Source organism: Andrena cerasifolii, chromosome 2, assembly GCF_050908995.1.
Source record: "Andrena cerasifolii isolate SP2316 chromosome 2, iyAndCera1_principal, whole genome shotgun sequence".
NCBI classification, from domain to species: domain Eukaryota; kingdom Metazoa; phylum Arthropoda; class Insecta; order Hymenoptera; family Andrenidae; genus Andrena; species Andrena cerasifolii.
Window position 1 is genome coordinate 19,362,244 of NC_135119.1, and position 24,834 is coordinate 19,387,077.

Consider the following 24,834-nt stretch of genomic DNA (forward strand, 5'->3'; position numbering starts at 1 on the left):
TTATACGGACGGATTCCCCGCGGAACGCCTAAGGTCCCGGATTTTCGCACGACAGAGCGCTCAAGTCGTTGTATTCCTTGCGATGCATAATTCGAGCTGACACCCCCGACTGAACCCTCCTCAACAGCTCCGGGCGGAGCCCGACCTCTTGTTGACGCACGCCTCGACACCTCCAGAGTAAATACCCCGGTATTCGGTGCGCGGGAACACCTCAGACACGGATATAATCCTCCCTAAATCGAAGCGATGCGTGCAACAGAGGTTTCTTAAAATGTGTATTAAAAAGAAAAACATAGATCGCACACGCGAGAACCCTTCGTGCACCGGAAGCTTGGGCATTATTATTCACTCCAGTCATGAGCCTCCAGTGTTCCCAATGGACGCGTCGGACGATCATTTACACGCCTCAACAGCGCCCAAGAGGGTTGGTGGCTCGAGGATTTTTAACATACTCTTTTCTCCTCTCTCTCTCGGCTGGCCACGCCCAACTCGACCGACCGAGAGAAAGGAAGAGAGAAAAAAGAGTGACGTGTTTGGAAATAATGAAATAATGGAGCGACGGTCCCCCGGCCTCGTGACGACCAAGAAGCCAGGATCCACCGGAGGACAGAAGAGAGAGAGAGGCTTGCCTTGCGCCCCGGCCAGACAATGCCCCCCAACAATGGCCCATACACGGCGTCCTATTGTGCCAGTGTACCCCATAAAATACTCATCGCCTTTTATCGTTGTTTTCGTAGCCAGCCAATAAGAGGTGTGCCCCGTGGTAGGATCGCAAGCCCCGGCCAACTAATAACGGCTTAACCTCCAACGGAAACACTGAATGGGAATCGTTTTTTAAGCTGCTCCACCTCCTTCGATCTCCCTTCGCGACTCAGCCTCTCCCCCCGGTCCACCCTGCCCCGCGAGGCCACGGAAACTCGTGGAGATTAAAGCCCGGCCTGTCGAGGATACCCACGAACAGAGCAGCGCGTGTTGTTACAGTTGTACAGCATTGCTTTTTTTCTCTGCCCGGGCTTAAAGACCCTCCATTCTCTACCCCTACCTCGGATCGGATCCGGCGCGGTCGCGGTGCAACATATCGGTGGTTATTCTTTGGGATTAGGGTATTTGATGCATTATTAAGTAGACGCCGCTGCAGGTTTCCAAGCTGAATGGGGAGTCGAGCGATTTATGCGCGGCAGGAAGCGGCCCGGGGAAGTGGAGGACGACTGTGCTCGTCTTGACGCGTGGTTAGCGGGATGACGTTCCGTGGATTTATCGCGTCTGACGAGCTAACTGGGTTCGAGGACTCCGGGATGTAATTGTCGATCTCCGAAGTTACGCCAGGGTCTATCCACAGGGATGATCCAGTGATCCTCTAGGTAGTGATCGGGAAATGTGTTCCGCGTTTTGTATTGCAAGACGCAACTGGGGTCTAAACCGGGAGTAGAGAGAGCAAGAAACTGTAAAATGGAGAGAGACAGAAATACTGATAGAAAGAGACAGAAATACTGACGAAAAGAGAGAGAAACACTGAAAGAGATAGATATACGTTTAGGTTACGTTATTTTCGGTTTTGCTCCAAAATGGCTGCGGTTATACCGATCACTCCCTAGAGGATCACTGGGATGATCGAGTCGCAAGTGGACATTCCATGCCAACTCGGACAGATTTCGGAGTAAGTTTTCGTAGATTGCTGAAATTTGAATATGGTGTAGTCTTTAGGGATATATAAACATATCTCGAAGGATTTTTGACAATTTTTAAAAATGTCGATTTTACAGCTGTTTGAAGGTAAGTGCTAACTTTTTTTCAATAAATTATAGCTATGCAAGCAGTAAACGGATGGAGATGAGCTTTACGGTGCTTGTAGAGAAGACATTGAAGTTTTAAGAAAAAATTATTTCAGTTTAAAAAATATATTTGAACCATTTTTGTGCAATTATTTTAAACAAATGCAGGTTTTTACATTGGGGGCGATTTTAAAAATTTGAAAAAGGAGAATATAGTTCTATCCTTCCCCTTGATGGGCAAATTTTAAAAAATATGGACATTTTAAAATTGGCCCTGTAAAAATTGCCGAAAGTTCACGCTGCGTCGCCCAGCACCGCGGTACTCGCAGCGGCCAAGCGGCTGTACCTGATATTCTTATACAGGATTCTCGAAATTGGTAAGTATTTGAAAAAAACTGAAGGAGGAAAACTCTTACTGTTTTTTATGTCCAACATAATACGGTATCTCAATTTTTGGTGTTCGCAATATTTTCCTTGAAACGAGGGTGACTTTTAGTTTTTTAAATGGAATGCTATATATTTGATTACTCAATACAAAAGCGACTGTCAAGACAAATTCAACCATATGGTATATTATGACCTTCCAAGCCACACAAGGTTGTTGCATTTGTTTAAAATAATCGCACAAAAATTGTTAATTTTTTTTTAAACTGAAATAATTTTTTCTTCAAACTTCAATGTCTTCTCTATAAGCACCGTAAAGCTCATCTCCATCCGTTTACTACTTGCACAGCTATAATATATTGAAAAAAAGTTAACACTTAACTTCAAACAGCTATAAAATCGACATTTTTCAAAACTTCGAAAAATCCTTTGAGGTCCGTTGAAATATCACTAAAGACCACAACATCTTCAAATTTCAGCAATCTTCGAAAACTTACTCCGAAATCTGTCCGAGTTCACGTGGAATGTCCCAAGTGCCTCTTTCGGTGAAGCTTGAGAATGTTTCTGTGGGGAAGTAGATTCAGAGATTGCAAGTAGATAGAGAGGTATTATACAGCCCTAAGGGAATTCAGAAGGTAAGATTTAGATCGGACGGGACTGCCATCAGCGGCACCTTCGCCAAATGAAGTGGAAGGTGTTGGAAAGTATGCGAATGTGTCCATGGTACCTGAAGCGATATTTAGGATCACAATTATGGCGCGATATGAATAATAGAAGCTTGACGAAGCCGAGTGCCCGAACGTCCCCATAATTTGCACGCTAGCGTCGCGTAATTTGACGCCGACGGTCGCGGGTGGGTAAAAAATGAAAGCCGAAGCGACACCGACGCGGCCGCACGATTCTCGCCATCCGTCTACACGAGTCTCGGGGTCGTGTCGCTGGGATATCGAAAAATATCAATAATAGCGACGTACAACTGGGAAACGGAGGGACGAATGCTGCGCGGGGAGAAGTCCGAGAGGGAGAGAGAGGGAGGGTAGCAGAGACGAGAGCGGAAAGAGTGCGAGAGGGCCTGGTAAATCGCACAACGATTGGCGAAAATGCTATTCGAAATTTAACGTCGCTCTCCCGTCAAGCGCCCATCCACTCCAGCCTCCGCGCCGCACCCCTCCGACCGCTCAACCCCCACGGTTGCCGCGGCGTTCGCTCGCGTCCGTCGATGAATTTCGAGTTTGTTGCCAATCACTTTTTCGCGCAATTATTTCACACAACATTTCGACATGACGTACAAACCGAGCGAGGCGAACGATAGCGGGGAGGGGGTTGCGCGCTGGGTGGGGAGGTGGGGGACAGCTCATGGATGCTGGAGGGTCTATCGGAGGCGATGGATTCACACAAGAGGGGTGTAGGGGGTGGCGAGGGAAGGGATGTAACACATGCACGTGGCACGGTCAATGCATCCGCTATCCGACAAATGCATGAAACCCCACCTCGCGTATTTCGAGCGCACCAAATTTCCTACCTCGCTCCCTCCCCCGGCTACCCTTCACCGCCACCGCCACCCTATCTCGCTTGCCTACCTCTTCTACCGATGCATGCACGCAATCCGCCAATGTTAAATGCAACATTTGCCTCTCCACCTATCTACCTTCATCCCCTGACGGACCACCTCGTCCCTCTCCCACCACCGCCCCCTCGACTCGCCCGCTCGTCCGTCTCGTTCTATCCGCCTTTCTATCATCATCCCTCGCGTGGTCTGCGTTACGTTTATGTATTTATCGTACGCGCATATGAACTTTATCGACTCGTGTCAATCACTCGTTAGTGGTAGGGAAGAGGAGAGGTCGGGGCGGCCGAGGGGGCGGGTGGTCGAAAAAAAAGGACGATGGGGTTGCGAGGCCAAGAGACTGTGACGGTTGGTGTACCGTGAAGTGGTTCAGATACGAGGCTGTTTTTTTTGTCACAGGCCGCGGGACAGCGGAATTTTGATAAACTCGCCGCGCGGTTGTGTGCGATCCGGAGGAAGACGATAAAACGGTGGCCAACGTTTGGAGGGAGTACAAAGGATTCGGAGATCTTTTTTTTTAAAAAAGTCAAAGGTTTCTATTAAGACCGCAAGAGGGGAGGATTAATCAACACGGTGGTTGTTTTAAAGTAGAGCCGAATCGCCAAGTTAATCGCGGCTATGAAACCGGCAGGGTTTGGTAACGGCTCGCCCAATTTCGCGCCGTCGTCGCCGGAATTACTGTGAATAAGGAGACGCGATAAGAGGGAGGGTAATACATCATTGGATCCTGCCGCTTGTCTAATATTATAGGCACCAATCGTAAGGGCTTAATATTGGGGTGAAGGTAAGTGGCGGACCAGCTGACGTCCTGCTCCACCCCGCACGCACGCTGCGACTCGTCTTGAGGGTGTGCGGATGAGATTTAGGGACCGACGACAGAAGTCTGCTGGCGACACTGATTTGTGGTGAGCTTTGTTTCAACACTCTAAATGCTACTGGGATGACTAACATTCTTCCTGACACCCTCGTCGATCCGAATACAATTCTATCGACTTAATTCTTGTACTAATAACGGTTCAAAAGTTGTCTATGTAATTGCACGTCGCTTGGCGTTTAAAACGGAGCGACTCGGAAGGAAAGAATTAGTAATTGGGGATTACCATGACAAATTCTATAGCCATTGAACTGGCGATGTTTCAGAGGAACATTCGAAGCCTTCTTCGGAAATATAGCCGAGCAGATTGCTACTGAAAGCAATAATTTGCTACTCACAAATTCCCAAGCAATTTATGAAAATTTTGTATTGGAGTAATTGATTTGGAAAGTTATCATTTGTTGCTTTCCTGGAACGTCACTGACGCTTCTTCAATCTGATAAGTAGACTGCGGACGTTTATGCAGTAAATATATACCCCATAAAAAACTTCAAAAAAGTAAAAAAATTACGCCAGGTACATGAAATCAAATAAATCACAAAAGAGCAGAAGATAATAATAATTAAAATATAAGAAAAAGATGTGAAATCAAAATGAGCTGCAAGTTCATAAAGATGCTTTCCAACTGCGCTTAAGACGACGCAACTACATGTACACAGCTAAAATGCTGTGTTCATACATTCCATTACCCATATCGCGGACATTTTAGTAATGTGAAGATAAAATGTAACACCTAGACATTTGCCTAGATGTCCGCGGCCTGGAAGTCAAATACTTGGCGTGGCCAGGCAAGGTATTCTCAGATCATCAATACGCATACCTCCCCTCTCGCAGGCTTTCACATAATTTGTCAATTTACAACTCTGACAATATCAGTACATTTTCATTATATTGCGTTTTAAAATAATTCTAAGATCATTCATCGACACCGATACCTTTCCTCTCACAAGCTTTCAGATAATTTGACAATTTAAAACTCTGCCAATATGAATACACTTTCATTATTTTGCGTTTTTAAATAATTCTTGTTCATCGACACCTTGACCCTGCCTGGCCACGCCAAATGTTTGACTAGGTAAATGTCTAGATGTTACATTTTATCTTCACATTATTAAACTGTCCGCGGTATGGGTAATGGAATGTATGAACAGAGCATTTTAGCTGTGTACATGTAGTTGCGTCATCTCAAGCGCAGTTGGAAAGCATCTTTATGCACTTGCAGCTCATTTTGATTTCACATATTTTTTTTATATGCTAATTATTATTATCTTCTATTCTTTTGTGATTTATTTGATTTCACGTACATGGCGTAATTTTCTTACTTTTTTTAATTTTTTTTTAAGGGGATCTCACTTCTTTTTACAAAGATAATTTGCATAGGGAATGACTTGAGATAATTTTTAATATTATATTTATTATTATCTTCTATTTTCTGTGATTTATTTGATAATACTCTTTTCCGCCCTCGACTTTTTTATGTACTTGGCGTATTTTTTTTTACTTTTTTGAAGTTTTTTGGGGGATCTCACTTCTTTTTACAAAGATAATTTGCATAGGGAATGATTTGAGATAATTTTTAATATTATAACTTACAAATTATCACGGGACAAAATTAAGGACAAATTCAGTCACAGCATCATTTTACGCTTCGATTATCTATATATACATAAAATCCTCAGTTTAGTTGCAAATAAAAAACAGTTTGATGATATTCAAATATGTCGCAATTCAAATTTCGGCAACTTACCTTGTGTTTGAGACTGCATTTTGGTTGCAATTCAATGGCACAACGATACATATTTGTGAAAACACGTTTATAACTTGGTTATAACTTGGCGGTAAGCTGTCAAAATTTGGAGTAGATTGCATAGTGAAGATAGCGATTGACGAACGAAACATGTGTTAGTTTCTTTTTGGCTGAAGGTGTGCGTGTAACGCGTATACGTGTTATGTCGACAAAATTTGGTTGGAGAATAAGAAGAAGAAGAATCAGAAGAAAAATCCTACCGTTTGCGCCTGATTCATGAGACGATATTACGATATCTCTGTTATGCGTGGACCGATTTTATTGAATTTGGTCTTATTCGAAAACTTATATGCGGTTTACATACGAAAAATGCCTTTAAAATTAGAAAATATTGCAGGCGTGATGAGATATTAATGAAATAAGTTTCAGGTTAGGTTGGAATAGCCGTGCGACGACAGTCGACATATACAGGGTGCCTTTCATGTACTTGGCGTCGAGACGCTACCGTCTCTAGATGAAACTAGAAGTATAACAACGTATGCAAAGAATACGTGGGATATGTAATAAGTATATTGAAAACGTGCCATAATAATGGAACCTTTATTAGTTAGACACTAGGATTATTATTTAAATTGCAATAAACTATAAGCATGTTTTCTACATTAGCTATTGATTGACGACGTTTATCACGTAAAATTAATTTGCAAGAGAAAAGCCAACTTTATATTCTTTACTGCAGCAGCGTTGTTTAACTTCTGTTCGGTTCCTAGCAACTTCGCCTCTTAAAAACCGACTCGTAATACGGTTTTGAAACCGGAATTCCTCTTCAATCCTGCATTTCATTTCGACATACCTAATTCTCCCTCTAATTTTAGGTATACTCCTCAGATCTTCTTCGACGTCATTTAATATCAGTTATGGAATCGGTTAATAGAATTCCAATCGTCTCCACTTCCTCCACATTTAGTGTTAAACTTTGAAAAGTAGGTCTTTCTAAGCACAAGACAGATTTCTATCCAGGATCCACTTAATTACCGATTCTCTACAAAAGTATGGACTCGTATGAACATCCGCGGTCTACTGATAAGGCAGCGAAGGGATCATAACCGATAAGCATTACCAGCTAGTAAATCGGCTCCCTGGCAGCGATCGCGGGGCCGCAGCTATTTGCTTGGAACTTAAAGCTACGCGGCGAGTGGTCGCGAGGGACCGGGCCACACGTGTACCTCAAGTGTGAACAATTACCAGAATGCGGTCGCCTGTCATGATTGCCCCCGAGAATAGCGTTGACGCTGAACTTGAGCTGCGGCTTCTCCTTCTCCTGGATGGTCCTGCATGCGGGTCCTAAGCACTGCTCATCGCCGCAGGAACAGGCGGTCGTTCTCTCGCCTATCCTGTCGACGACACGCTCCACCGTCACCTCTCTCTCCCCTTGAATCGTCATCTCGTCGGACGTGTGGATGACGTTTCTGCATCCAAGGTCGTACCGCCTGTCCGGCTGTAGCGACGCGACGTGGTGCTCGCCGGCCAGGATCCCGTCCTCCTTTTCCCTCTCGCCGTGAACACCGCCGTCCATCTCGATGCCCGTTGGATCCTCGTCGGCGTTCGAGTTGCACGAGTCCATCCCTGAGTTCGATCGGTTCTCGATCCTCTCGTTGCAGAGCCTCTCCATCGCGCACAGGCGATCCACGATCACGTGGCCGTCCAGCCTCTCGTTGTCGACGTCCACGTACGTGATGTGTCCAACCCTCTCCATACCGTCCTTGTCCCGCAGGATCTGTATCCGTTCGCTCTGCCGGTCCAGCCTGATAGACGCTCTCTGATGGTCCCTGCAGTCGACGACAGAGCCTGGCCGATCGCTGCCACGTGCACCGCCGGAGGATCGTTGATCCAACTGTTCCTGATTGGCGCTCGACGGCGACACCTTCTCCCTGGTGATCCTCAGGTTCGCCTCGCACTCGCGCTCACGCTGCCTAGCCACCAAACTGGCCGCCCAGTTCAAGGTCAGGCTGGTCAGATCGGCACCGGGCGACGCCTTGCTTTGGAGCAGGTTCTCCATCAAAAAGGGCGAGGTCATTGCACTCTGCTGCAGATTCTTCAGCATCGCCGCTGGCGAAGGGAACATATCACGGCTCTCTGGCTACCCTCCCGCGCCTCGGCTGTTCCCTGGTCGACCACGAGTCCCTCGTGCTTGCTCTGACACCTCGGAACTGCTCACCTAACAGGTGACCGTCGGAAGACCTACAGCATGCGCCGACCATGCACACTCACGAATCCTCCTCAACAGATCTCTCATCTGCCGACGATCGTGGGCTCGGATACGTTCGCACGAGCCTCTTCTAAAAACAACTCCAGCCCCTACGGATACTTTCTAACGACGTCCACCGTGGTCTCCGCACAGACGAGCACGCGCCACTTTCTCGTGCGCGGGTAGAACCACGCACCCCTCCAGCGAGACGGCAGTGCTCTTAGATCCTCCGCGTGATCGTGACGAGTGCAGCCGGGACCTTTCCGCGTCTATCGGCGCCAACATTACACGCGTGTCTGTCACAAGCGGAGGACAAGAAACGTCGAGTCAACATCACCACCGAGCTGCGTTCGCGCGTCTCCTCCACAGTGCCGGGTAAAAATCGATGCTCCGATCGATAGCCGCGAACGATCACAGAGGGTGGCACCGGCCTCACTTAAAATCACAGAGCGGCCCTAGCACGCGGTACATTTCGCGCAGCACGCAAAGAAACCACCGCGGGAACTGTCACAAAGCGGCACGTCGAGAAGGAACGTGCGATTTCGGCAGCGGAATGTCAACTGACGTGCATGCTAGCACAGCGAGACAGAGGGAGAGAAACAGAGAGGGTGAAAGGGAGAGGCTGACGGGGGGAGAAAGAGAGAGAGAGAGAGAGAGAGAGAGAGAGAGAGAGAGAGAGAGAGAGAGAGAGAGAGAGAGAAGTAGAGGGAGAGAGAAGAGCATAGAGGGTGAGAAGGGGTGTTCAGAGTGTGGCAGCGCAACGTGAGAGCGTGCAACCCTCGAATGAAAGCCGACAAAGGCATATAGCCTAGCTCCCTTGCCCCCTCCTCGTAGCGCGGATTCTCGAAACAGCCTCCTTCAACGTATAGGCAGAGGCTTATGTGTACATAGAGAAGGGGGAAGGAGTGTGTTACTCTGTACCCTACCCTCCCTCTCCTCTCCCCACGCCGTTCCACCACCTTCGAGCTCGGCGTCCCCCCACCCTGGGCATTTCCCTCTTAGGTGAGATAATACAGACTATAAGCCGAGCAATTCGGGGTTTGGCTCGCTCGGTAATGCCGTAATAAAATCATACTCCCATCAAACGGTGCTGCGCGCACCCCTCCTCTCTCCTTCGCGTTTAAAGGTAACGCGGAAGGGGGACGGAGGCGGGAAGCAAGGAGAGTAGGGTGGAAAAGCCGGAGCGTGGAAGGGGGTGGCTCGCGGAGCCGCCGAGGGTGGAAAAAAGCTAGGAGATTCGCATTCCTTTGCTCCTAACGATTGGATTTTATTTGACGGAGCCGACCGGCGGACCGTCCAATCGGCTGCTACGAGGGTAGTCCATGACCACGCCTATTCACCCCTCTGAACCGCATGTTTTCACCCTCTCTCTTTCCTTCACCCACCGTTCCCTCTAATTCTCTCCCTCCGTCCTTCCTCCTCCCGATCCCTCTGCATTCTTGCCGCGCATCCTTTTCCCTCTTATATTCGCCCTGCTGCCGCGAGTGGGGGTTGCCCGAGCGGTTCTCTCTACACCCTTATCAACATTATTATCTCTCACTACCATCCACGCGAGGGCGTACGTGTATTGTTTTATCGGTGCGTGGTTAGGTACCGTGGGTGGTTCTATTGCCGTACTACTGTGTGCCACGTGCAGCCCTGTGCATGTGCAGGCGCGCGCCCCAGTGCCTGCGCGCAGCGTACGTGTCCTACGAGATCGTTTCGCGCAATGTGATTTTCTTGCAGGTATAATTACACCGCCAATGCCCGACCGGCCACTTTACTACGGCTTAAACCGCCGCTATAACGATTCTAACGATTACGGCGCCGAGAATCATAATAATCGTTGCGATGATAATGATAATAATATTAATAATAATGGGGGAGCTGGAGGACGGAGCTTGGCGATCGTCCACGATCGAACAACGGGTTTGGCAATCGTGTGCTTCGGCGATCCGATCCTGCGAAATTACCGCGATGAGTAGTGCCATTTATCAAAACACAGCTAATGATTCTTTTTTCTCAAACTACGCGTGATTCGATTTTTAAAAAATTGCTTCATGGTCGATGCTATATCCCCCCTATTGGAATCAAACAAGTTTTACATGGATAATTATTTTTTATTGCCTCGACACGTTGCGAATTAAGGCGAATGTCCCAATTTCTGCTCATTTAAGAGGTTACTCGTCGGAAAGAAGGTGTACAAAATTTGTTTGTGATCAAAATTTGCAGAGTAATTGATTAATTTCTTAATGATAAATCAACCAGTCGAAAACTATTTAAGAAAGATATTTCAAGATGTTTAACTACTAGTAATTTGTAATTAAACATAATGCTTTAGATGTCCGTATTTCTGCTCACGAAAATTAGCGATGTACGTATTTTTAATCACCATTTGTACTAATTTCTGCTCACATAATATGTTACCTTTTCAGGTTAAAATAAGTTACATCTTTTATGGAGATGTTTTATAACTCAACAGTAAAGCATAAAATAATGATAAACAAAAAATAAATTGCCTTCGAATAGAAATAGAGGTTACCCTAGTAGCATTTATTTGTTGGGCCAATGACGTGTTATGAGTTGGCCAACTGTTGAAGTGTCGCGCTATTTTTAAATCGGCCAACGATTTTAACCAACGCAGGCCCAACTGAAAGTTTCTTTCCATAGGCCCAACTGAAGGCTTCTTTCCATGGGCCCAACTGAAGGTTTCCTTCCATAGGCCCAACAGTTGAGCCTCTACAATAAACCAACAGTAGGAAAACAGTTGGTTTACTACACTTCAATAAAAGCCTTATCAATCTCTAAAAAAAGTAACTGCAAAATACGGTTTTCTGAAAATTTTATTTGTTTACATACAATGGATCTTTAATGGTACCTTTTCCATATTAGTAAAAGGAATACAAATAAAAGTATTATTTTCAGAATACATAGTTAAGTAAAAGTAAACATTTCTTATGTACATTAGAGGAATAAAGAGACCACACAATACATCATCACGATTACAGGGTACATATAAATTGGTAGAATTATGAAACGATGATAGACTCTGATTGGAATCGCTATTAGAGATATTAAAATAAGCTTCTGAAACAACACTTATTCGTAGACTATCATTGATTTCATTTCTTTTGCAGCCACATGCCGTTGTTTAGTTCTCTGCAATGATTTAATCTCTATATTTTGTAAATCTGAGCTATTAATTAAGATGACAATGATTTCACCATCTGTGGCAGTTTCTGTCACCTTATTTCTACGTACAGCACCTACAACAAGCAATTTTGTTTTTCTATACATAGGTTTTAATTGTAAGGGTCTTTTACACATTTAAACAAATAATAATTAGAGCATGCAACTGGCCAAGTATTTTTTTCATACTGTGTATATTTATAGCTGTCTTTGAGGTTAAAAGCAGTATCTTTTTGATGAATTTCGTAGTGATTGGTTGTAAATTATTGTAGTAGTTAAAATACTGACAGACATATATACTTATATGTAGCCATAACAAAAATTGTGAAATAGTTATGGAATCTCTAAAACAGAGAAAGGCTAGTTTGATTAACCTAGAATAATTTTCCAAATATAATATTTACCTGGTCCGATGAACCGCGAGATGAAACGCAACAAATCACAATAATCACAATCACAAAAGGAACAAATGATATTCTTTTCGCCTGTCTCGCGGATTCGCCTCCGTCAGCCACCAGCCACGCTATCGAATGCTACTGAATAATGCGTCGTGCCTCGTGGCGATGTGACGCATACAATCGACCGCTCTCCTCTCGATCATTCGATCGTTGTCAAGGCAACGCATTATGGCGATGCAAACAATTCAGATATACACAAAAATATTTTACAATATACATACGTGTTTTAATTTAATATTAATAAATAATAAATGGTAATAACCGTAACATAGAAAACGCACACAACGACGGTGTCGAGACCACGATATATCAGTATCGGTTCCAAAAAGCACCTTCTTCTGAATTGATATTATTTTCACCTCCTTAAACTAAAGTGGAAAACTTTAAAGGAATAAATAAATTCCAAGACTACGTACAACAAAACCTTAGTGGACCAACTATAGCCCGACATTAACAAATTGCGTTGTATGTATATACCATTCCATATAAGAATAGACGTACGCCCTCACCGATTTGCAACCGATCTGCACAGCTCCTTGTAAATTTTTTGTTAATTAACCAACCGTAGTAATTGTAGGCCCAACATTGAATTTTCATAGGCAAACTGTCGTAACTTTTTTGTTAATTAACCAACCATAGTAATTGTTGGCTCAACATTGAATATTCGTTGGCAACAAACTGTTGTAACTTTTTTGTTAATTAACCAACCATAGTAATTGTAGGCCCAACATTGAATATTTGTAGGCAAACTGTCGTAACTTTTTTGCCTAAGGCCCTATGTTGGGATTTTATAGGCAAAAACACTAACTATTTCCCAACTAATTCCCAACTGTTGGCAACTATTGGCTAACCCAAAATGCTACTAGGGTACATCATATATTGAATTGTCAGGTTATGTTGCTAAAATTTTGGTGAGTAGAAATGCAGACACGACGGTGATTCACTTCACCCTAAACCTAATCACCTGTTTTCTACTTAAAATAATTAAAAACAGTAAAAAATCTAAATCCAGAGCACAATACTGTATCTGTTTTTGTAATTAAATAAGAACTTTTACTGCAAAAACTGACCAATTATCGAATACCAATAGTGACCCTGTTCCTTACCACAACCAGCTAAAACACGATCGAAAAATCACGAGTCTCTCATTTTAAAAGTTTTTCGTTGCTTATGCTGCACTTTGTTCAAATAATTCAGAATTATTTCGTTGTAACTACAGTACAAACGTGACGCTTATAATAATAAGAAAAATACGAAATTGCAGAAATGGGGACACGAGCAGAAATTGGGACATCCACCTTAGTCGCGGAATTTAGTGCTTTAAATTCCGGTGGATGTATAATATTCGCATCAAGTGTTCCTAATTTCAAACGATCCTCATCCGAAGCTCGATTACCCCGTGTTCCCGTGCACGCGTCCAGCCACGGAACGCGCAGAAACTGTCGAATCGGCGGCCTCGTCCGGCGGAAATGTCGCCTACGGTTAATTAAATTAACGACCCCCGATCGCGGTCCCCGAATTCAGCGCTCCTATGCACCGCGGGCGGAAGGAATATAGCGAGGTGCTCGAAGCGCGCTGGAATAATGTACAGAGGAATGTCCTTAAGGGTGTGACTCGGTAAATATACGTCTCATCCCTCGCTGCTAGTCCGCGCGGGCCCAGAAACGTCCAAACACCTCTTTTCTATTTTTACATCTTCATCACGCCCCTTCTACCTCGCGATAACCACGCATCGACCAGCGTCCACTGAATCTCGAACGACCGCATCGAAGACGCCCCTATTCCGCACCGACGCATCGTCCTCCCGTGTGGTGATCCACCCCCTTGCTAACCCCGGTCATCGAAACACAGGGGAATGACAATAAGCACGAAAGAAAAGACGGAAACAAGCGCGGACGGGAGGATAGCGGAGAACATCCTCGGGTGCTTAAGTAGAATCGTCTAGCGGCCGAAGAGCCTTGAGAGCAGGGGCTGGTGGAGAGGCTGGGTCCATCGACGCCGGTTCTCTGGCTTTTTCTTACACGATTTTCCAGCCTCTATAGCGGCGTCCACCAGCGGCGTTGCTCGCGCCACGTGGTGGTGGAGGGTGGCGCAGCCAACGGGAGCGTACTACGAGCCACCCTTTCCTCTCCATTCGACCCCTCGCACCCCCTCGCGGAGGGTGGGATGCCACGGCCACGCCTACCCTTCGGAATCACCTCTACCTCGTCGACGTCACGACTTATCACCCTCTCAGCGTGGATGGTGGTGGGTGCCTCGCGTGCGGGGGGGGGGGGGTGGTTTTGCGGGGGTAGGTCGGCGGTGGTGGATGGAGGCAGACGGCGGGCGATGCTGGCACGAAGAAGAGGAAGCGAAGGCAGCGGGGAAGGAAAAAAAAAAGAATAATGAAATGAACATCGCGGCTTTCGAGGGTGGGGAATCGCGGAATTATTATAAGAGTTCCGGGGGCTGAGGCTGCCTCGGCTTATATAAATTGGGGGGCGGATTCGAGCCGAGCTCCGTGAACAGGAGGAGGGGGATGACGGCTCGGGGAGGGGGCAGGGAAAAGATTCGTTTTGTACCAGCGGCAGATAATTATTCATTCATCTAACCGCCCCCGGAATGGGATATCAAAGTTTCAAAATGGGCGAGTAATAAGGTTTTCAGGCGTGAAGTGTTCTTTTTTCCAGGATCCATCCGGGATAATTAATTAAGTACCCGGATAATGTCCTCCGTTCGCGCGCCCTCGCTGTGTAAGTCGAGCGTTTATGGAGACAATTAGCCCGGAATCAGAGGTATGAAATTAATTTTTAATAAACGCCCCTGTTGGAACACCGCTTCCCCAGGCTGAGAATCGAAACGGGGGATTACCTTGTTCGCTAATTTTTATTCTTAACTCGGTGCACGTATCATTGCGCTCGTTAATAGAAGATCCTAGACACTCGAAGATCTTGATCACCGTGTCCTGATTAACCTCCGCGATTAATACAGTAATAGAGAGGGGGCGGAGTGTCAACGAGACGGAAACTACGAGCCTCCTGCTCTTGCAGCCACCGCGATATTACCCTAATTTGCATCCTTGAACTTTCGTACAGTCGTGCCCGAAACTTCTTTGCATTCCTCTCCCCCGGGCAGAGGTAATGCTAATCAGGGAGCCGCCTCTTACAAATTGATATTTAAGCGGTAAGTTCTACAACCGATGAGTCGGCCCAACCGAGACCAAATTATTCCTCGCCAACATGTAAAGTAGCAGCGATAATCCGATGACTTGTAGAGAGAAACTCCAATATCCTCGGGACGGTGGCTCGCAATCTATTCGTGGGCGGGCGGGAAAGGGAGAACGGGAAAGATGAAGGCACCGCGGCAGATACCGAATAAAATGCCCCCCAATCCGACACGTTTTTCACGTAACATAACAATTTTCCGGAATACCGTCGGAGGGAGGAAGCGGAGACGTAAACGGCTCGCGTCACGAGGATGATCGTGGGGTGTGCTAAGTAATAATATTATTCTGAGAGGGGGGCAGTTATAAGCATATGACGCCGGGGACTTATACGTCTCTTATCCCATAACAGCCACCCCTACGTGCACCTACGCGTATACATATTCCCCCGACACATCGGCCCAACGATCATACGCGTGTGCCCCGTTATTGTCCAACACATCGGATACGAAGAATCGCGCGTGAAATCGACTTTATTAGATACATTCAACCCCTCCCAATAACGTGGCATTAAGTACACGTACCATCGACTTCAATGCCTCGTTCTAATAACTTGTTATTCCTATATCCGTTTCGCGTTTCAACGAATTCTTTCCTATTCCCCCGACGAAGCTGCAGTAGCATAATCCGCGAGTGAGAACAAGAAGAAAGTGTTTCGTTACAAATCGGCGCGAAAAAGAAATTCGCAATGTAATAAATTCACGAACGATAAATTATATTTCACCTATTTTTACCTAAGAGTATAATCATATTTCATGCTGTATTAAATATTTGTTTATAACTTTGCAACAAACCGTTTACAGCCGAACTTCCTGCAATATTTTCCTCTTATTTTCGCTCGTAGATTAAACATCTGAGGTTTGTCGGGAAGGAACGGAAATGCCCTGTATAATACGAGAAGCTTATGAAAATCAAATTTCCCGAATCTCCGCGTTTAACGAACTAAGTTTCAATTCGGAATGGTCAGCTCGGCCCGCAGCCGCTTAGATAATCGACCAGCGCTCTTAAGGGGTCATGCTCAGTCAGGAGGCCGAAAAAAGGGTGGTCTTTGGAAATTTTTTACTCAAAAGCTACAACACATTTCTCAAAAAATCTTTTTTCCTTTTAAGGATTGCATCTAGTACCGTGCATCGTAATTTTTTTATTTAAAAATATTTATCGATAACTAAGTTATTTTATATAAGCGACTTTCGAGCAGCAGTGGTCACCGCAGAAGCCTTTTTTAGAGAGCCTTCGAGTGATGAATAATAACTTAGTTATTAATAAATATTTTTAAATAAAAAAATTACGATGCACGGTACCAGATGCAATCCTTAAAATGAAAAAAGATTTTTTGAGAAATGTGTTATGGCTTTCGAGTAAAAAATTTCCAAAGACCACCCTTTTTTCGGCTCCTGACTGAGCACGACCCCTTAATTCCCTCCGGGTCGAGGGCGGCTGAACTCCGCCGGGGGCCGATATTTTTTGATAACAAACGGCGAAGGCAGAAAACTGTGAAAACCGTCGTCTGTAGCCTCGCGCGAGAAAGACGTATCGAGTGAGTAAGTTGTTACAGAGGTGGGCGGGTATATAAATTGTCACCTAGCAGTCGCACGTAGGGGCTGTCGCTACGGCTTCGAGATTGCTTTGTTTGGGATAAAGAACGGTAGGAGAGGAAGTCGGTGTAGAGGGATAATAAAGAAGAAAGGAGACGGGGTTGGGGGGAGGGAAAATCCGATATCTCGGTGAAATGAGAAGTTCGCCGCTATATCGATGTACATCGTCTATATACCCTCGTATACACATCCTCCAGAAAGAAACCACCCACAGCTTCTTCCACTTTGCGCTCCCCCGAGTAACAGCACATTTGCAGGATCATATCGGGAAGCTATGAGGAGGATTATCGGCGAAATCTAACGACCTCGATGGAAGCTCCGCTAAGGATGATGTCAAGCTTGGAAATATTTTCCACAGCCGGGTAAACACTTTGCGCGGCACAGAATACTGTGCAACTCGATATAAGCTCGTCGGATCCTTTTCCTATCTCCGCGTGTCCTACTTGAAGCATCACGATCATGCCGATTCATGTAAAATCGTAACGTCCATAAGAACAGGGACATCGCAACGGATTTAAAATCGTAGAGGGGAAATGACGTTGCGTTCCGACTGCCAGAATTCGATTTCCTTCCAACAAGTTAGATTGCGATTAATGCCACACGGGAGCAAGCGAATTGTACGAAATTACAATTAAATTAAGAACGTTCTCTTCGAGTGGGAAGCCTGGGGATCAGTTGGTTGCCCGTTTAGTAGTGTTTCATTCTGCGACGGGAGGGGTTTATGGAGAAATCGGAAATTATTTTGCAACGTGTTGATCGGACGTCGACGCTACGCGGAAAAGTCGACCGGTGTATTCGGTGGTCACGTATGTCGTTCGGGGGAGAATGTAACGGGGAAAAGGCGGCGTTACGTCGTTCGCCGGGCCGTTCTGAAAGGATCGACGCGCGGGAAGGGTGAGAAAACAATTTCCAGCCAGCTCGTGCCCGGCCTTCGAAACGGCGCCCGGCGACGCCTCATAGACACGTTCGCGCCGTTTTTGCCCGGGCCGGAGACGCTGGTCGGTTTTTAAAAAAGCCTCGCGCGTTCGCCGACATGATTCAAGCTGCGAATCGGCGTGACTGGCGAAAGCTTTTCCCAGTGGCCGCGCCGCTCGCGGAACGTGCGCCTCACGGGGAACCGACACTTTTATGGAACGCTCCATCGGGGGATTAAATTTTTAAACCGTTTACAATGCAACGTGCAAGCAGCAGCCTTAAAATTGCTCGTCAAAGCAATCCCCGCCGAGGATTGAACGGTGATGGCCTTTGGGTGGGAAGCCTTTGTTTATTGGAGGAATTAATGTGTAAGCGACTTGTGCGAGCCATTGCTGAATAAGATAGTTTATTGTCTTATGACTCAGGAGCTGATAGATCAATTTCGATGCGGTTTTTTAACGCATCTACAGCAGAATTCTCGGTGAAGATTTTAAAAGCTGCTTAGCTTTCTCCGTGCTCGTTACAAGCGGGGGTGGTCTTAGGATCGAAAGTAAGGGAAGATGATCCTTGACTGTGTGTACAGTTGTCAGTTGTTTCACTTGTAAGATGGGTTGCAGTTGTGTTACAGGTTTCACTGTCTGTAAATCGTTTTATCAATACAAAAATTTCTAACATGAAACTATCCGCGCGAGAGTTAATTAGATTTGAATTAGATTTAAGGGCTCATGCCTACCTGTGAGGTCTGAAGAGACATGTATTCCCGGGATTCTTTTTTGAAAAACTTGAAGACTATTTTAAGTAAACGGTTGTGTGTTCGAAAGTATATATTTTAAAGTTCTTGTAGTTTTTCCTGGGGAATGCAATATATAAATAAATAAAGGAATTATGGGCGATCTCCCGGCAGCGTTTCTTTTTTAAGCACTTCACGGTGATCACTGTAGCTTTGACCTGGTTCATTTGAAATAAAAAACTCGGCTGAATTTAATTAGTATATTAAATTAACTAGTGCCCGATCGTAGCTTTCTTAGTTTCGTTGCGTAGTTTTTATTTTACAGATACAAGATGATGAAAAATGAGAGCGATGCTGTGGCGAAAATCGATACTTTTGCTATGAACAGCCCCATTTTGTAGGAAATTAGTTTTTCGGTATAATTTTATAACTAAATTTAGTCGAATTTCTTACTTTAGATGAACCATATCGAAGCCACAGTGGCACAGTCAAGTGCTTAAAAAAACGCTGCCGGGAGATCGCCCGTATAGTAGAAGTTTAAAATGTACCTATACTTTCAAATACACAACCGTTTATTTAAAAAAGTCTTCCAGTCCCACCTTCAAAAATTCCCGAAAATACATGTGTTCTCAGATCTCACAAGTAGGCATGACCCCCTAAGGTGCGAATCCACGGTAAGACAAAAATATCGTGTCTCACATGAGACTTTAAGGGGGAACACCACTGTGACGGCCGGGAAAGTACCTAACAAGGGAACATCCCGAACCCGGAAATTAAAAAAATTCTGAAACTTTGCGAATATTTAGGAAATTTCCTCCTGATTATAACGCAATTTTTGTTTGCTGCCCAAATTCACTCTAAGAGGGTGTAATTTACCCCCGAAAATACGGTTATTTTCCGATTTTGTGTTATAACTCGTGAACTGTAAAATAGTTTATTCGCCAAACGATAGATCTAATTAAAATAAGTAACTTTTGACTACAAACTTTTATTCTATCTCTTACAGTTCGCGAGTTATAACACAAAATCGGAAAATAGCCGAATTTTCAGGGGTTAATTTCACCCCCATCGAGTGATTTTGGGCAGCGAACCAAAATTTCGTTGTAATCAGGTGAAAATCCCCTACATATTCACAAAGTTTCAGAATTTTTTGAATTTTCGGAATCGGAATCTTCCCTTGTAAGTTGTTTTTAAGAATTTTTTTCAGGAATAATTTACAGTTTTCATAGAAAATTTATATTACCTACCTTTAGTACAATGCCTTAAGAGACTATAAAAAAGTAGAAAAACACGCAAGAATTTTAATAAATTAATTAATGTTCTGGACCCCCACGCGCGCTGGTCGAATGTGTAAATTTGGAACAGCAGATCCGAAATCAAAATTCATTTTTTTTTCACGAACTATATGAGTGTAGTTTCCGTTGCACGTACCGATTTCTTAAACAAATTATTTTTGCAAAAATGGCGCGCTTTAGAAGAAAAGTTTCGAAAACCCGCGAATAAGGTGTAGTTTTTCGAGCGTATTTAAAAAAATTTGTTTTCAATCAAAGAATCCGTACGTGCAACAGAAACTACACTCATATAGCTTATAAAAAAAAAATGAAATTTGACTTCGGACCTGCTGTTCCATATATTAATTAATATATTAATATATTAACATTTATGCATGTTTTTCTACTATTTTTTTTATAGTCTCTTAAGACATTGTACTAAAAGTAGGAAATAAAAATTTTATATGAAAACTGCAAATTATTCCTGAAAAAAATTCTAAAAAATGGCTTACTTTTTATAGTGACTTCCCCGGCTGTCACAGTGGTGTTCCCCCTTAATCTCACGAGACATTCTCTTATTATATTTTAATTATTTTTTCATTAGTTTCATGAAATTAGATAGAAACTTTCATGACATACTTTCAAACATCTGATCTCTCGCGACTGCTTCAATTGTTTCCATTCAATTGTTGCTGAGATGTTTGTCTCACGATAGAAAAGTCTCGTATAAAATCACATCGCGGCCTCGCAGCTTAAGAACACATAAAAGACTTCGCGTTATTCCCCAAACCCCGAACTGTAGGGTAAAGGACCCAATTACTGTCACCTTAAGCTATTTTACTTAAAATAACGAATAAATAAACTACAGCATACAATCTATAATATAGATTATAGGTTGAATTACATAATTCTTTTCGTGTATGACTTTACAACGTTTATTTGTTCGTTATTTTAAGTAAAATAGCTTAAGGTGACAGTAATTGGTTATGCGTCAGTAATTGGCTCGTTCACCCTACAAGTTCGTTCTCCCAAAATTCAGCGTCGAGGACCCAGTCATCCCGCGACTTCCATAATTAATTGCGAGGACGCCGTAAACGAAACATTAGAAACACAACAGGTTCGATCTCGGTTCCCTATTAATCTACCCTAGTGGTGCGGCAGTTTGTTCCTCCGATGGGAGCGAACGGTTAAATTACCAGGCTGTCCATCCTACGGCTGGGTATCAGGGCGCGTTGCAAATTGTTTCGCCCGCCAGGACACCTTTCTAGTTTCCGCTCGTTGCGGGATCTGTGCGCCTTGCGTGACACTTGAACTCTCGGCCGCCACATCTCCAACGGTGGCTGCGCGGCAGAAAGAGAGAAAAGAGAGGGACGAAGGGGCTGGGACAGAGAGAGGGAGAGCGAGAGAGAGAGAGAGAGAGAGAAGGATAGTGGGAGCTCGAAGGTTTCGTGTTAATTAATAGCACGTCACACGCGTTGCCCAGCTAAAATCTGTCTCCGCCTCCGCTTTACCGAAATACTTCTCTCTCTGCACGGCTCTCAACCCTTCTGTCCTTCCTGCACCAACCCCTCTATCGCGCGGTCCTTCGCCACTTTCCGCCTCTGCTCCTCCTCGCCGTCAGTTTTGCGCGGCGTGTGTACACGGGCGTGTTCACACGTACGGGTGTACGAATGAACGGGGTGCCTAGCAGGTACTGGCATCCCGGCGCCAGTGTTCTTGCCATTTCGGCATCGTTTGACACGCGCGAAGGATATTATACGCGTACCCACTTCACGCGTTTCATTATGCAACTTTCCGGCATTCGCGAAATTAATTACGCTGTCACCGCACCTCCAGCCGCGTTACTCCACTACTTACCCCGTTACAAAGGGGCAACGGGCTTGTAAACGAGTGGAGAGGTTAATCGATGATGTGTCCCTCTCTGTGCCGCGCACAGCTCGCTCCGTGTAACAGTATAACTGATCAGTTAAGTAATTAGAGTTTCGCGCGCAAGTGTTTGAACGCGTGCTACGAAGGGCGGCGGAGTGAAACGAGGGAAGAGGGGGATGAATATTTCGACATCAAAGCGGGGGTATTAAAGGAGGGACATTCGTCTTATTCTCCTTATTCCCAAAAGGCGGTCGCGCATTTTGGCGGAGCGCGGCGAACCGACGCGTGGCGGTAGAAACAGAAAGGTTTATAAACAACTAGCGCTCCTTCTCGCGAATTCTTTCTCGGGAAATTTTATAAATGCTTATTTCTTATTTCCGCGAAAATTATTATAAATCTTATTTATTTTCGGAATTGAATTTTTAGTTAGTTCGATTTTTATTGTTACTAGTTAATCGCGAACGTATAAACTCATCTGCAATTTATAATGAATCTTATTAGTAGCATTAGAACCTATATGAATTACAATAGAAAAGCTCAGTAGAGAAAATTCAACATTATTGACTGGTGAAGGTGCTCTTGAATTCTTATTTAACAATTTAGAAAAATGGTATACCTACTGAATTAAGGATGAATTTCAGTGACAATCTTAGCCAAAAGTTAATCAATTTCCACGATATTAATCAATTGTCTGGAATTCTTATGACAATTTACTAGTTCGGGGCTTGATATTTCTGTACACAAGATTTCAAAAACTTTGGCCTATTGTTACACTCTTAATTTTGTAGTTATATTTCTCAATATTGCGTTTCCTCGTAAGGATGCATGTTTAATTAAAAGTTAAATAATTTGAAAACTACCGAATAAATCTTTCTAAAATTTTGCGGGGAGATTTACTATTGCAGAAAAACTCAATCCCCCAATTTCCAAAGATTTTCGCTTATTTTTAATATTACTAAAGTTCATCCTTAAGTAATGAGTTTCTTGTGGCTATTATAGAAGAAATATCGAAAAGAAGAGACAAAACTATTGTAGCCCTTATAAAATTGTTGCATAAGTAATGGAGAATCTTTTCAAAATGATTCAAAAGACGCGTTTGTCATTTAACATCCACGACAGATATGTTTATAACGCCAAAACAATTTTTAAGTAGCTAGACTTTTCGGAAAATATTACAGTAACCATAATTCTCCTGAAAATACTGGAAAATTTACGGGTCCTCAAAATGAAGAATTACCATTAAGAAAACAATTAGAGATAGCAATCGCAGAGAGCCTCCGAGAAATTAGTATCAACCAAGAAGACGATAAATTCTGGACTTTAACAAAGGAATTTCATATTTTTCAGTCCACTGGAAGGACACCCAATTTACCATAACTTTTGGATATGCTACACAGGATTAAATCAACATCCACTCAAACCGAAAGAAAGTTTTCTACAGCTACAGATTTTATCACAAAAGAAAAACAGATGAAAAACCGTTTTAAAATAAAAAAGTAATGTTTCACTTTGCACAGATTTTGTATTAAATAAATAAATATATCAATTATATTTAATATCTGTTTTTCTCATTTATACAAGGTTTGTGCAAATTAGACAGGAATGAACAATTAATTAAAGGTTTCTTGTGTTTTTGATAAATATTATCAAAAGAAGAATATCAAAGGGAATTCTCGAGAAGTATGATCTGATTTTTGATTTCCCGAGAAACAAAAAATATCGAGAAATCAGGAACACTATAAACAACTAGCTTTACTACTCGGATTCGCCCGAAATTTAGATTCTGATTTTATAAAAAAAAAAAATTTATTTATTTTTTGTGAAAATATTCACATTCATCTGGATTAGTTAGGCATAATGGGGTGGAACACATATCGTGACCCCAGATTTTACCGTTCGAAATTTTTTAGGCGACAGCCAAGCACGCAGCCACTTTCTGCTTTATATATTAAGATTGCCCAGCGGCAATTAATAAATGATTATTAATTCCCTCGCTTCGCTTGGCTTGGCCAAAATGCGCGACGGCTTTCCTCCTTTGTTATTAGTTTCCTATAAGTTTCTCGATCGCGCAGCTGCATGTCAATCGTCGCTGGCGCATTCGTGCTATTTAGGATCGTAGAACTATTACCCCCTACGCTTGAGCCGCTTGGCGACCGTGTTTTTATTGGGACCGCTTTGAAAACTGTTGCCTCTGGCTCGTGATGAATTAATAAAACTATTACCCCGGCGATACCGTATTATACGCGCAGTTTAATTAACCCCGATACCGCGCTGGTTCGCTTAATATTTTATGTCTGAAAACGGCACGGACGGGGAAATTAATTAAACACGTCGTCCGCCGAGCAACCGTGGCTCGGCCGGTGAGCGTCGCGGGCGGATTTAAAAATTGTGGCCTTTTCCCCCGTGCCAATTACACGCCGGATCGAATTGGAATTCCGACCGCGACGGATACAGGACGGGGCCAAGTGCTAGGATGATGCGGTCCAGGCCTTTATCGAGGCGGGGCACGGCGAGGGGATCCTGTGGTCCATTCACAGCTATCCGCGTTGACGCTTTGATCATTTGTTTCATGGCCGGGCGATGAAAGCGTCGGATGAAGGCGATGACAGCTAATGCGCCGTGAGGGGCTCACCGCGGTGTTTTCACGGCGGTCAAATTCGAATTCCCTCGCTCGGTCTCTCTTCCTCCGCCCTTCCCGCCGCCCCCGCTCGGCCGGGCCGCGACTTTAAATGACATCTCCTCCCCCCTCGGAGCGACAAAAACGCACCGCGTGTCCACGATCGTCGTTGACACGTCCGTACCAGCGAGGAATAATATCGGAGAGCTCCGGTCAACGGCAACGACGACACTCGGCCAGCATCTCTCCTCGCGTCTCCGATGTCCACGATCTTGGACGCCTGCGATTCCTTACATCGCGTGTGACGGCTACAGGACTGTCTGCTCTGCAGCCCAGTTCTACTTATTCAGTAGCTCCAAGCTGTCTGCATCGCATTACAGCGAGTCCAAGAAATCATCGTGCCCCGAGCGGCGAACG

General features: G+C 44.4%; 1 long non-coding RNA gene across 1 annotated transcript; it reads right to left on the minus strand.

The window, feature by feature from the left end:
• Positions 1-11,396: 11,396 nt before the first annotated feature.
• On the minus strand, positions 11,397-12,403 carry LOC143378649 (uncharacterized). Its single transcript, XR_013088329.1, has 2 exons — positions 12,165-12,403; positions 11,397-11,837 (listed from the first exon to the last, which is right to left on the minus strand). It is a non-coding gene; the product is annotated as an uncharacterized LOC143378649 (long non-coding RNA).
• Between the last annotated feature and the right edge of the window lie 12,431 nt (positions 12,404-24,834).